We start from the raw sequence: 14,704 nt of genomic DNA on the forward strand, positions 1-14,704 counted from the left end.
TTTATAAAAGCTTTTTTTCCTCCCAATTATAGTACCAATCTCCTCATCTCCTTAGTCATGGAGCCTGACAATTCCACACTTCTCTCACTGCCCCCACCTGCTGGCAAGAGAGATTGACAATTCCTCATCCCTTAGCTCGTGGGGTCCAAGATTGAAGAACTGGCTCCTGTAGTCCATTTAGTCTAAGGATGCGACTTAGTTGTTCTTGAATTTTTGGTCTGCCTGTTCTTTTACCGACATTTTCCCCATGAGTGTAAGCCTTCAAGGACAGTAAAAACCTCATGTTTTGTAATCCCAGAACATATTGTTGCTCAGTGTGAGTTTGTGACTAAATTCGCTTCTTGCTTTTCTGCTGCCACCAACTGCTAATTCTACCTCATATTTCTCTTGCCCATGACTAACTGTGGTAGAGGTGCCCTTTAAGCTCTTTATTTTTTCTCCTTAGTGCAAGCTTCTTTAAGAGTTTTGAAATATACCTCTGTAATGAAAAAATATTTCTTTAGAAAACATGCAAGCTACCTCGAAAGTTATCTTGGACTTTTTTAGAGAAAGAAATACTGAATTTCAGAGCTTTACTCAATTTCAAATTATCCTGGACAATAATTCACAAAAACGTGGGTAAGATAAGTGGAGTGGGAATGTACTGGGGAGATCCACGCTGTGTAGAGGACACCAGAGCAGGGCACCATGATTTTTCTCTTTGTTCTTTAGTCGCTCCACCATAGGCCCCACACGCTGGGAAAAGGAAGGCATTATTGTCGGGTTACATTGAGGGTAACGCGGAAAGAAAGGACAAGGCAGCTGTGTATTGCGGCACATAAAAGAGAGGGCATAGAAAAATGCCAGTTGAGACTAAGTAGTGTTAGGAACAGTTTCATCTTCTGACACTTGAAAATATAGTATGCATTTTTGCATATTATACACATTCACATTTTCTCAAGTGTCAGAGTATCTTGAAAATAGTAGGATCAATTCTCACCAGTCCACATGATAAAATTCTGCCTTAGTTTAAGAGCACAGAAGGACCGTAACCAATCTAGAAGAGGAGCCATGACCCAAACCCGTATTTCCAGGCTCCTGCTGAGGACTACCTAATTAAAAATCTGATATAAGTCTTGCTATTCACCAGGATACTACCATTACTGGAAAGTATAATTCACTTGCAAAAACTCAAGATAAACCTTGAGGATTTCAGCCTGGCTGGTGTGGCTCAATGGATTTAGCACTAGACTGCCAAGCAAAGGGTCACTGGTTCAATTCCCAGGCAGTGCACATGCCTGGGTTGCAGGCCAGGTCCCCAGTAGGGGGCATGTGAGAGGCAAACACACATTGATGTTTCTCTCCTTCTCTCCCTTCCCCTCTGTCTAAAAATGAATAAATTAAATCTAAAAAAAAACACCCTTGAGGATTTTTTCTATTAAACATGAATTGCTATAAATGTTCTACTCATTTCTTGTTTAAATTCCTCAATCAGTATTCATTTATGAGCTTAGAAAACCCAGAATGTTGTCCTTAGACTCCCACCAAAATATCTGTCAGTGTCAGTGCAGTAAATTCTGGTACCCGCTTCCCCCAAAATTTAGATCCTGGAGTTAACTAAATTTTTAATATCTTAATAGCTTTTTTTTCTCATTAAGTCATAGTTTTGAAGACAACTATAAAGAAAGATTGATAGCTATCAGTAAAAACTAGCAATTATGTTCTTCTCCATAGCTTGCATTTGTTATAGCAGTCAGACAGAAAATGAACTGCTTTTCTTAAACTGTCATGAATATGTGATAAGATTATATGAGATTTAAAAAAACATGCATAATGATGGCCTGTTTATTATTGTAGTTCACAGATAAGTATAAAGAGTTGTTATAAGATCTACTAGAAATTTTCATGTCAAAACTAGCACAACTCATTTTTGGCTTGTAAGATTTTTCTTATGGGGAATAAAATCAATAAAGGAAATAACCATTTACCTTAAATATATATTTGCATAAAATATATCATTTGATCCCTGGTCAGGTGGTTCAGTTGATAGGAGCATCGTCCCATACACCAAAAGGTCACAGGGGTTCTCTTCGGGTCAGGGCACCGACCCAGGCTGTGGGTTGATCCTGGTCACTGCCTGTACAGGAGGCAACCTACTGATCTTTCTCTTTCACATTAATATTTCTTCTATCTCTCTTTCTCTCCTTCTCCCTTCCTCGCTATCTCTAAAATCAGTGAAAATATCTATCCTTGGGTAAGAATTAAAAAATTATATTGTTTGATTTAAATATTTATATATGGTTTATAATCATATGTAAGATAGACTATATGATCTGTGTATAATTCAATGCAATATGTGTAAGATTTGGGCATATCTAATATATTTCACTAAAAAACCTTATTAAAAATAATGATAATGCAACAGAGATTTCAAAAGAACTTCTTGATTCATTAGATATTAGCTGCACAGACACACTATACATTGCTATCAACTCATTGACTTTAACTGATAATAATTATGATGATTATAAATTTTAAAACCTGGCATATATATATTTATGTATATATACACATATATATGCTAATTTATCTCACAATAACAATAAGTGATAGGTTCTCTCATCATCACCTTGTTTCTAGATCGTGAAATATGGAACAGGAAAGTTAAGTAATTTGCTCAGAGTACAGAGCGTAAATGGCCTTGTTGGAATTAGTGACTTGGCTGTCTGAACTCCAGAATCTATTTTCTCAGCCATGGTGCTACACGACCTCTAATAATATAGTTATTTAAATGTTCGTCCCTTTTTCCTCACTATGCTACAGATTTGACTGTACCCTCCTTCATTTCTATGTAGATACCTCCCAGTTTGACTGCAAGTGTATTGAATGGTTCATTTAGAATGTTTAAGTCTATTTGGTCAAAATCCCATTAGACTTCAGAGTAATTTAGTTATTATAAAAAATGGTAGCATTTAAGTTAATTTCATGCCTTTCCAACATGAAGATGATAGAGTTTCCCTCAGTGAAGCAAGTATTTTAGGTCTTTACTGTCAATGAATTTAGATTTCTCAATTGTTTTACTTCTTTCAGCTTTTGTGCTTCTATTTTTCAGCCTCTCACTTTGTAGCCAACAATAGATAAATATAAGCAAGTCGATGAGTGCAAGAGATGTGGCCTTCCATCAGAGGTAAACAGTATAGCCCAAATTAAAACTTTTGACTTCTCAAAGACTCATTTAACAATTTCATAATATTGAGTGCCTACTATGTGCTGAGCGCTCTGCTCGATACTGACAATTGCCACCATAATAAACAGTCGAATGGAGAACAGAGTCATTAATTAAACTGCTAAAGAAAATGACCCTCACAGATATTGGTACATGACCTTTCTAATTTAATACCATGTTTCAAATAAGTCAAAAGTCATACAGAAGTTGTCAATCCTAATTTAAAAAAATATGTCTCTAATTTCTTTTTGTAACATTCATTTGTTTCTGTCCTTTGGACAAAGTTTTGTGGGTATGAATTAGCATTGAAAATTTAATTTGTAGCCACTACTTGGCAGCCCAAACCTTTTGGTACCATTCCAACTTTAATTCTTGACTAAAATGCTAAAATGTAGTCCACCTCCAAAGAACATTCTCAGCTTCGACACAGGTAGATCAGTCATTAGTGCAACACCATCTTCTGGGAGAAAAACTAGGTGATCAGTGTAACTAGATGTCAGAGTAGAATGATTCTCAAAAGCACAGCCTTGCCAAGCTTGTCAACACAGCCTCACACTGTCCTTTCTCTTGTGGCACTTATACTCAAGTGGTGCATTAAGCAATTCGCTTAGATTATTTTTTATGAGCAGCTGCTACTCAAGAGTCACAGAGAAAGCACTGTTAGAGGTGAAAGGTTAATTTTGGGAAAAAGATCAATCACAAATACATGTGAAAAGTATAATTAAAGTTTCTCCTTAAAAGTTTCACTTATTCTACTCTTTCTGTTTCATATATACTTGTTTATGAGGAAGCTGTCTACTAAGAAAGTCGAAGGGAATTACACCTTCCAGCAGAGTAGTCAATGTTCCAATAAAGGATTTGGTACATTATATCAAGATAATTGATTTATTTTGATAAAGTTAAAATAACTTTAATAATCTTCAAAATGTTAATTAAACTAAACTCATTCTTTAAATTACTAAAATCTAATCAATCTTTAAAATTTTCTTCTGGTTTATTTTTTTAAATTTTGACAACAAAACTTTTGAGTATCGACCTGAAGAGTCTTATCTAAGCAGATTGAAATGAATCCAACAAGATTTTCATCTATTGAAATACGCACATACGTTGTGACAATAATATGCTTGGACAAAGGAAATGAGTTTACGAAGATCAACAGAATGTGATCTCAGCTGAATTTGGTCTCATTGCAATGCCCTTCTCTACTCCAATTCTTAGTTGATCACTTTTTAAACTGACATTTTAACTTAACATGTTTTAGAACCCTTTTAGTTCTTACATTTTCTTGTTAAAAATTATAGTCTCATAAATCCAGATTATTAAACTGAAAATTTAAGACAAATTTTACCTTATATAAAACTTTCTTTCAGTCTTTGGAGAGGTAAGAAGTAACAATTCCAGGAGAAAAAATATATATATTTACATTTTCCTCTTATTATCATACAATTTACTTGGCAGTTCTGGACTTGAAATCAGGGAGAGAGGGGGTCCTAGATTTTCTTCTCAAGAGCTCTGTAAACTTAAGCAAGTTTCTTAGCTTCTCCAACTTCTATTATTTTTCTGAAGACCTAAAGTCATCATGCAATCAAGTTTATGGAACACTAATGTAACTGAAATGCAGGGCTGGCAGCCTATCCCTATGAAAGCCAACACTTGAGGGGCAGGTGCTGATGTAAAGGAAAGTGATTTATTTTCAGGTGCAGGCAACCTGGAAGATGAGGGACACACATCTCAAAGCCAATCTCCCCATCTCATTGTAGACAGAGGATTTTGTAAGGAGGAATGGGGGAACAGAACAAAAAGATTAAGGGAGGGAGTTGAAAGGTCCTCTACATGCAGACAAGCACAGTCCATTCTGATAAGTCAAGTGATGGCCCAGGATGTGCAGCGTCCTGGTTCAGTTGTGGTGACTCCACATCATCCTGGCTCCACTCTTGACAGTCAGCAAATTTTCTGGAGCTGGGATACCTAAAGGCTGGAGTCTGTATCTTTTGAAGTGAGTTCCTAGGATTCTTACACAAACATGCTGTTCATCCATAAGCTACATATTAGTCAGAATCAGCATTTAAAGAAACAATGTTAAAAGAATGGTGGGGTGATTACAGTTCCCCATTATAATTTTCCACTGATTATGAAACTAAGACTTAACTATCACTATTAGTAGTAAAATATATGTAAGAGTAGGTCAAAATAGTTATAAACTTTCCTCGTCTCATGTATTCACTGGTCTCGACACAGAAACATTATTTAATTGCCCTATTCATGGTGTTGTAATAATCTAGTTGGGACAATGTTCTAAAAGTCTGTGACATTTATTAACTCATTAGCTGCTACAAAAGCCATTAAATGTAAAGAAACAAATAAAATGTCAATAATCTGTAGATGAGCCTGTTGAACATTGGCAAATATGAGTCTATTAAATTACTTATTCTTTATCCACTTATGACATGATGAAAAAACAGAAGTTTTTGTTTGAATCAAGGCTAGGCACTTTAGAAATCATATATTGTACATTGTGATAATACACATTATTTAATGTTTAAAATGAATATATATCATAGACAATTGATAATTAAAACATTTTCCATGGCATTTTCTATAAAGAAGGGAGAAGTGTAGTGTACTTATTTCAAAAAGAGATACTTGGAAGTTCTGGCCAAGATGGAGGCGTAGGTAGAAATGCTTCACTTCCTTGCACAACCAAAAGAAGGTTAACAACCAATTTTAAATCAATAAAAACCAGAACTGCCAGAATAGCAAACTGCATGGAACTCCAACAACCAAAGAGTTAAAGAAACATTCATCCAGACCAGTAGGAGGGGGAGAGATGGGCAGCTAGGCAGAGAGGATCTGCAGCAAGGCAGTGGACCATGAGGACAAGGAGGGGCTGGCTTACTGGGAAACAAACAACCCAAAAGCTCAAGCAAAAAAATACTGTGGAGGTTGCTAAGGCAGGAGAAACTCCCAGTCTCACAGGAGAGTTCCTTGGAAAGTGGGACTATAGTGGAGCTAGCAAGCAGCATTGTTCCCTCTCTGACCTCTCCCCGACAGACAGCACCACAAAGCACCCAGATGCTTGCCCCCAGCTGGTGAATACCTAAGGCTCCGCCCCCTTACAACCAACAGGTGTAACAAGACAAAGGAACCTCTTGGCCAACTTTAAGCACTCCAACATCCAAATCATAGGGCTACCAGAGGAGAAGAAAAAGAGCAAGAAATTGAAAACTTATTTGTAAACATAATGAAGGAAAATTTCCCCAATCTGGCAAAGGAAATAGAATTCCAGGAAGTTTAGGAAGCCCAAAGAGTCCCAAGGAAATTGGACCCAAGGAGGAACTCCACAAGGCACATCATAATTACATTACCCAAGATTAAAGATAAAGAGAGCATCTTAAAAGCAACAAGAAGAAAGGAGAGAGTTACCTACAAAGGAGTGCCCATAAGACTGTCAACTGATTTCTCAAAAGAAATTTTACAAGCAAGAAGGGCTGGAAAGAAATGTTTGAAGTCATGAGAGGCAAGGACCTACATCCAAGAATACTCTATCCAGCAAAGCTATCATTTAGAATGGAGGGGCAGATAAAGTGCCTCCCACATAAGGTCAAGTTAAAGGAGTTCATCATATCTATTATTATATGAAATAATAATAAATTTTTATATGAAATGTTAAAGGGACTTACCAAAGAAATAGAAGAAGATCAAAAACTATGAATAATAAAGTGACAACAAACTCATAATTGTCAATAACTGAACCTAAAAAACAAAATTAAAACTAAGCAAATGACAAGAACAGGAACAGAATCATACAATTGAAGATCACATGGAGGGTTATCATTGGGGAAGAAGAAGGGGAGAATGGAAGGGGAAGTTACAGGGAATAAGAAATATAATTGGTAGGTATGAAGTAGACAGGGGATGGTTAAGAACAGTATAGGAAATGGAGAAGCCAAAGAACTTACAGGTGACCCATGGACATGTACTAAGGGGGTGGGTGATGATGGAGGGTGAGGGATGCAGGGCAGAGGAGGGATAAAGGGAAGAAAAAATTGGGACAACTGTAATAGCACAATCAATAAAATAAACTTAAAAAAAGAGATACTTGGGGAATCAGTTTTCTTTTCTTTTTTCCATTGTTTCCTAAGAAAAGTCCCATAAAATCACCTCCTAAATGACCCCAAGAAAAATACATGGTTTTAATAGCGTGTGTTTTCTTGGGCATTTGCAAAGGTTCTATAATGTACTATCTGCACTTCTGAGATAAACAAGTGGGAGAAATTAGTTTAGCAACGAAACACTAACCTATTTTAAGAAACAAAAAGATGTAGTGCTTGCTGGTAATTTCGTTTTCTGGATCAAAAATACAGTTGTGGCACACAACAAGGTTCCTTCTGAGGAAATGAAAATGACTGTCAACAGGTAGTATAGTATAATGTCCACGATCGCATGTAAACTTCTCTTTTATATTATTATAATGTGTTTTGAGTCTTTGTGAAATCCTTTGGCACATTGTATTTGCAAGGAGAACTGAAAACCTTATCTTGAATATCTATACCTATATTTACTCCCTTTAAGTCATGGGGAAAATATGCCAGTGAATTTCTAATTTAGACCAAAAAAACACCAAAATATTGGAGTTGCATCTCTTCAAGGAATAAGAAACTGGTGAAAACTGAGTCAGGCAAACCTAATGATGATTCCGTAATGAAAACTCAAGGCTACAAGAAGCAGTTAGGTGAGGAAATCTGTGGTTTTAAGGGTTACTTTTTACATTTAATTTGTAAAACAAAACTTTCCATTGAGTTGCCCCCAATTACACCACTCAGTGAAGTGTGTCAGCAGTGCCTGTAACTATAGATGTGCTTTAGCTAAAAGCTGCAGTTCTCCCAGACACGAAGTATGTACTACTACTTTTTCCAAATTTAAAAGTGTTTTCATTCTCAAATTTCATTCATGAATATTTAAATAGAAAATATTTTGACCACCAATATATGCAATGTACATATCAGAATGGTCTATTAAGTTTTTTTCAAAAAGACAATGAAGAACCCAAGACCATTCTAATTAATTCTTAAGAAGATTTCACAAGCAGAGATAAAATGTCATGCAAATTTTCAAATTATTAAACCAAAAACCAATGCTGAAAGCCTAAAGTATAAAGCATAAAGTATAAAGATGGTGAGTCTAAAGTATGACTCAGTGTTTTTTATGTCATGAGCTTTGTAACTTGACCAGTTTACTTCTCTGTATTTCTCTCTGTGACGGGCAGTGACTGAGTCAGGTGCTCTCTAGGATCCCTTCAATTATTAGAGAATGTCCACCCCCAAATCATGACTGAGAGTTTTTAGTTCCAGTGCCACAGTAAGGCTTATATTTAGGCCGAAGATACAGACAGAATAAAAGTTATATATTTATTTCCTTTCTGAAATAATTATTCTCTTTCTTATAGTTTTTTGAAGTGAGAAAAATCACTAAGACAACCAAACATAAATTGGCAAAGAATATTTATCAGGAACATAAGTTGTTTAGAAGTCTAAAATTTTATTTGATAGATAGCGTATTAACAAACCTGTCCACTTCATTAGTGTACAATAATCAGCACTCAGTTAACTTCTTAGATGTACTTGTAATTCTCAATCAATAGCAGCTAATTGCTCTATTTTCCAACTCATAGTTCTCTAATAATGACCCAAATAAAACTTCAAAAATAAGTAGTAGTGAAAATTATATTTTAAAAAAACCTTATAATTCTTTCAAAAGTGGGTAATTTATAGATAAAATTTCTGTTTGGATGATCTAAAGTTAATTGGGCAGTCTGTATTCAACCCTAGGCCAACAAGCCTTTCAACAAAAAGTGTCGCTATTTTATGAATTAGGAGAAAGAGACTATTATGATGAATTGCTATTTTCATTCTTTACTCTAAGATTTCTCAGTTGAAAGAGAGAAATAGAATGATAGAATCCAGAATGCAGTCAGCTAAGATTACATTCTTGGTGCAGAGGGAGTTTAACAAAAACAGGTCCTGTATGTCCAAAGGACACACAGATAACTTCTGAGTAACTCGAATATAAACAGGAAAGAAATTTGATAGAAAACCTTGGTGGTGGTCCAGAGCAGGTTTAATTACTGCTGCTCCGTGTGCAGAATTTTGAATGAATAGGGTGGGAGTACAAAGGGAAAGTGAAGCATGATGAGCCTCTAACTTTATAATCTGAAACCTTGACCCTCTTTCAAAACGGGCCTCTCCTCATGAAACTGCCCGAGTTGATGTATGAATGAGCATTTTATGTGGCGGGAGAGGACTTAAAGAGCTATTTCTCTGGTCATTTTACCTGTGTGGAAGGGCATCATTATGGGCGCAGTCAGGCTCTCCCTACTCATAAAAGCATGCAGGCGTTCTAGGGGCACAGCCTCCAATTACTCACAGGTGCTCATTTAAGTAAAAAATATACTAAGGTCTGTTATTTAGCATCAGTTAAAGATATGTTTCTACCTGCATTTTGTATATTTTATGTATGAATATTTCTTAAAACATTATTTCTGTGTATTATTAGTACTATCATAAACTCAAGAAATCTCTTATTGAGAACTTTAAAAGAATTTTTATTTTTAGATATAGTTGAACTCTATAAGAAGATTTTTTTAAGACATTAAATCTGGTGAATACATACATCCATGCATTATTTACATTTGAAAGGTTTACTTTATTCTGCCCAGAAACACTAGGGCAAATATTTCAAATCAGCCAGTCACTTATTGGACCTTTACAACCTCTAGCTGGTGAATCATTCCCCTTAAGATTAGTAAGTACAAAACAAATTGAAATTCAATTAGGTTCCTGATGTAATTCTATGAGTTAAAATAACTCAAAAATAAGGACTTTTTCCAAGTCATTTTATGCTGGGAGTGGATAACAATTACTCTTAAATAGTATTTCATGGGACTCACTGAAAATATTCAGCTGCACAGAACATGCCCCAAAGGTTGAACTCACTGCAAACATCCAAAGGTTATCAGCCAGCATTACACAGGCTCCCCTTCTAAGTGCCTCCTGAATGTACCATCAAGAGTAAAACCCTCCCAGCTTGACTAACTGCCTTTGGAATTAAAATGCAAAGATAGGGCATAATCAGAATTTCCCTGCTTAAGTATACATAAGAAATAGTTGCAGAGAAAGAGGAAAACTGCCTCTGTTTAATATATTAACATTTGTTAGCACCTTATTTCTTTTTTAATATCATGAATAGCTGTTACTTATATCTATTATGCATCATGAATTCTCAATTTTTTGAAGAATCACAAGAGTAATAATTTTTGTGTAATCTTGATGCCAAGGAAATTTGTGGCATTTCTCAGTAGTTAATGCTTTGTACTTAATTTTTGGTTAAAATTATACCTTTCTCTTTCAGAGTTTCTTGGTTGAGGACATTAATTAGGACACATTTATACATTGGTGCAGTGCTTTTGCTACATTTCAATAAATAAACTGATATTACATTGACTACATCAAGTTCAAGGAAAAATAGTATGGCATGTAGTTAAATAAGCTTTCTCAATTTAGTTATAAAACAAGGTAATAGGTACACATGTTGGCAAAAATAGAAAGTGAAGAGTAAGAATTCAACAAATGAAAAGCAGGAGAGTTGTTTTCTGAGAAAAGAGGAAGGCAGGAACTTCTCATGGAGCAGAAAGTGCTCTTGTATCCATCGGGTTTTCCCACTGCCAAACAGAGATAACTATACACAGGGAAAGAAAAGCCTATTCCCTCTAAACTTCAATATAACTTTTTCAGAGAAACCTTCCCTTCACTCTTTTAAGACACCTATTCGTACAATATTTCTGTTATTGTGGCATTTTATTCTTCCATAATATTCATCACAGTTCGCAACTTCATTTTTACTTATTTATTGTTGGTCTCACACACTAGGTTGTAAGATCCATGGCAGCAGGGACGATGCTGCTTTACTCACCACTTTATTACCAGTGCTCAGCCATGTCTAGTACATATTTAGAAATATATGTGTTAAATACATGAACGGTGCATCTTCTATGTACTGAGAACCCCAGATCGTGAAATGATTCTAGCCATAGTACTGTTATGGGCAAGCACATTGAGAATGAAGAGAATAGCCGTGGCTGGTGTGGCTCAGTGGATTGAGCACCAGCCTGTGAACTGAAAGGTCACTGGTTCCATTCCCACTCAGGGCACATGCTTGGATTACAGTCCAGGTCCCCAGTTAGGGGGGTGTGATGGCTGTTTCCCTCTCCTTCTTCTTCCCTTCCCCTCTCTCTAAAAATAAATAAAATATCTTTTTAAAAAAAGGATGAAGAGAATAACTCTGGTGAGGCAGCTCTGTGACTTCCTTGTCCTTTCCTGCTTACAGCGAGGGTACTGTCTCAGTCACTGTGGGCTTTTATAACAAAGTACCACAGACTGGGTGGCTTAAACAACAAATAGTTGTCTCTCACAGTTCTGGAGGATGGAAAGTCCAAGATCAAGGTGTCAGTTAGCCTGTGTCTGGAAAGGGTTCTCTTCCTGGTTTGCAGACAGCTGTCTTCTCATATCTTCACATGGCTGAGAACAAAGAGAGGAAGCAAACTCTCTCGTGTCTTCATACAAGGGCATTGATACCATTCATGAGAGCTATGCTGTCGTGTCCTCATTATAGCCCAATACCTCCTGATACCATCACACTGAGGGTTAGGATTTCACAAGGAATTTGGGGGGAACACAAACATTCAGTGCAGAACAGGTATGGACAAGGTTGTAATATGTAAGTGTTGCTTAGTAGTTCTTTAGAATAAAGACTGGGTTGCTTCATTAGATTCATCTTTTACTTGCCTTTTTGATGTGAATCATGCAGATACTTTCACTTGAATGAAACATGTTTTTCCAGCAATCTTTACTTCGGTGAACAAAATCTCATCAAAGCAAATAAAATTATTAGAAAATGGAAATAAGAGACTTTACAGACAGATGCATTTTTGTACTTTAAGTACACTTTTGTAAGCTTGAGTATATTTAAAAATATCTATGCAAGGCAGTAGCCAGAATGATTTTTATATAGACATTTGAAATTAAATAAAAAGAACAAATGATCTAACACCATAAAATTATTTCTAAAGGTTGTTAAAAAAAAGATCAATCCACATGAATTATCTGAGTTAATACAGGCATATAAGAACAAGAGGTCTTGTCTTTCTCACTGTTGTTTTGAGCCACTACATACAACTTTTTTCAACTAATATAGGTTTATAATAACAAAATTCTAATCCACTGAGGAATAAATAGAATGTGGCTTACTATTCTATTTAATTGCCAGGTCATCCTCTCCCAAAGACAACACATTGACTAGAAAAGCAGATACGAATTAGTTTGAAAAGGGGCCTTTAAATTTTAGTGGCTCTTAAAGGCAGGTGTTGCTAGTGATGACTGACAGGCCGAGGCTGGGCTCCGAGCACAAGGTGGTGTCTGTGCCCAGAGGAAAAAGCTCTGTAGCTTGGCACCAGTGCCACACTGTCTCTGCTTCATTTTTATGTCCTACGCATGGTAATCGAGAGTGCCATTAAAGTAAAGAATGAAGTCTGGGAGTCTGTTGCTTATTATGCACAGGAATCATTGCTATATGCTTTTTCAGCAATCATGATTTCTTTGCTGTTGAGAATTATAGACTTTTCCAAGGAAATTCTTACCTTGAGAGGATGCAGAAATTGCAGTACCTTCAGGCAACACTTAACATGGATTAAAAAAATGAGTTCTTTACTGACAAGAAAAATGATTGATAAGTGTCTGCTGAGAAAACTGTGAAAACATTAGGAAACCCAAGAAAACTATTCAGTGGAATCAGCTATATGTAAATGAATATCAACATTTGCATATTTCCTTTTCCTGCTTCATACATTAAGAAGCCCCAGGTGGTGCTGAAAGACAGCACAGTTTGATTTAGGATTCTGTAAAAATTTGTGTTTTTTTCTCATTCTCCAGCTGTGTCAAATGCGAGGGATGACGGCTAGTAGGACCTTCTCACTGAGGAAATAAAATAAGAGTTCTTCTTAAAATCTGCTCAGGACAGTCGTGTAAGTGGATAATATCTGGTGAGATACAAAACTATGGTTTAGATTTTAAACCCAGTGTTTTACTCTAAAAAAAGAAATCAGGTTCCTTGTGTCTCTAGAATATATTAGCAGGTATGGAGAAAGTTATATAATCAAGGAGAACAGAAGTACTGGAAAAAGACAGAGATACCATAATAAGGAAACAACACGTATTACCCTTTCTAAATATTAAGATGAAGAGAAATGAAAATGTCCCACTTGCCTGTTTATTTTGATTTAGAAAATAGGGCAAAAAATGATCAGGGAATGTTGCATAATTTGTAGAACCCAATGCAAAATGAGAATGTGGGGAAAAAGTACAAAGGTACAGATGTATGAAATGATTTTTTAAAAATCCTAACCCAAGGAGAGGCTTATTGATTTGACAGAGAGAGAGAGAAGCATTGTTGTGAGAGAGAAACATCCATCAGTTGGCTGCCTCTCCTACCTGTCCCCCCCCACCACCGCTGGCACCAGGGATCCAGCAGCAACCAGGTATGTGCCCTGACCAGGAATCAAACCTACAACCCTTTGGGGTCAGGACAAGGCTGCAACCAACTGAGGCACCCAGACAGGGCTGAAATAATTTCTTTTAAAATATTTTATTACATATAACTAACAATGTACAAATTGCAGAAAATGATAGCTTGGTTTTATATCTTTATATAATACAATAAGCCTTTGTTATATATCTTGATTGATCATGAGATTTTTCTGGCTCATATTTTTATGAATTTATTTAAGCCATCAAAATTTATACTTTAACTTCATTTTCAGTTAACACTACTGAACGTGATATCAGTTACTCTAAGCAAATGTTTGATATCATAAAATTTTTGATAATACTTAGTTTAAAACTATTATAGACATGATACAATTGCTAAGAATATTTTAAAGACTGACCATATTAGGGCAGGTTTCTGATAAATTATTTCAAAGTGTAAGTTTAAGTACATATTGAGCTTTTGATTTTTATGGGAGAATTTTTCTGAAAAGATTTATCTTTATACAAATTGAATTCACATTAGTTGGAATTTAATTTTAAATGTAAATTTGTATAAAGAATTTTTATGTTTCCTCTGACATTTCCTGTAACTTGTAGAAGTCATAGAAGAAACCAAAAATGACTTCATGATTTGTAAATAATTCAAAGCACTTATGTATACATTCTATCACTATATCTTTAATTGCAAATAAAAAAATTGCCCTGGCTGGTTTAGCTCAGTGGATTGAGCATGGGCCTCCAAACCAAAGAGTTTCTGGTTCAATTCCCAGTCAGGAACATGCCTGGATTTCGGGCCAGGTCCCCAGCAGGGGGTATGCAAGGGGCAACCACACATTGATGGTTCTCTCCCTTTCTCCTTCCTTTCCCCTCTCTCTAAAAATAAATAAATAAAATCTTTTTA

At 35.8% G+C, this 14,704-nt stretch overlaps 1 protein-coding gene across 8 annotated transcripts in view; it reads left to right on the forward strand.

The window, feature by feature from the left end:
• The window catches only part of ROBO2 (roundabout guidance receptor 2), a 1,283,870-nt gene that overhangs the window by 591,103 nt on the left and 678,063 nt on the right, over positions 1 to 14,704 (forward strand). The gene's annotated exons all lie outside the window — the stretch shown is intronic.

This window comes from Desmodus rotundus, chromosome 2 (assembly GCF_022682495.2).
Source record: "Desmodus rotundus isolate HL8 chromosome 2, HLdesRot8A.1, whole genome shotgun sequence".
Taxonomy (NCBI): Eukaryota; Metazoa; Chordata; class Mammalia; order Chiroptera; family Phyllostomidae; genus Desmodus; species Desmodus rotundus.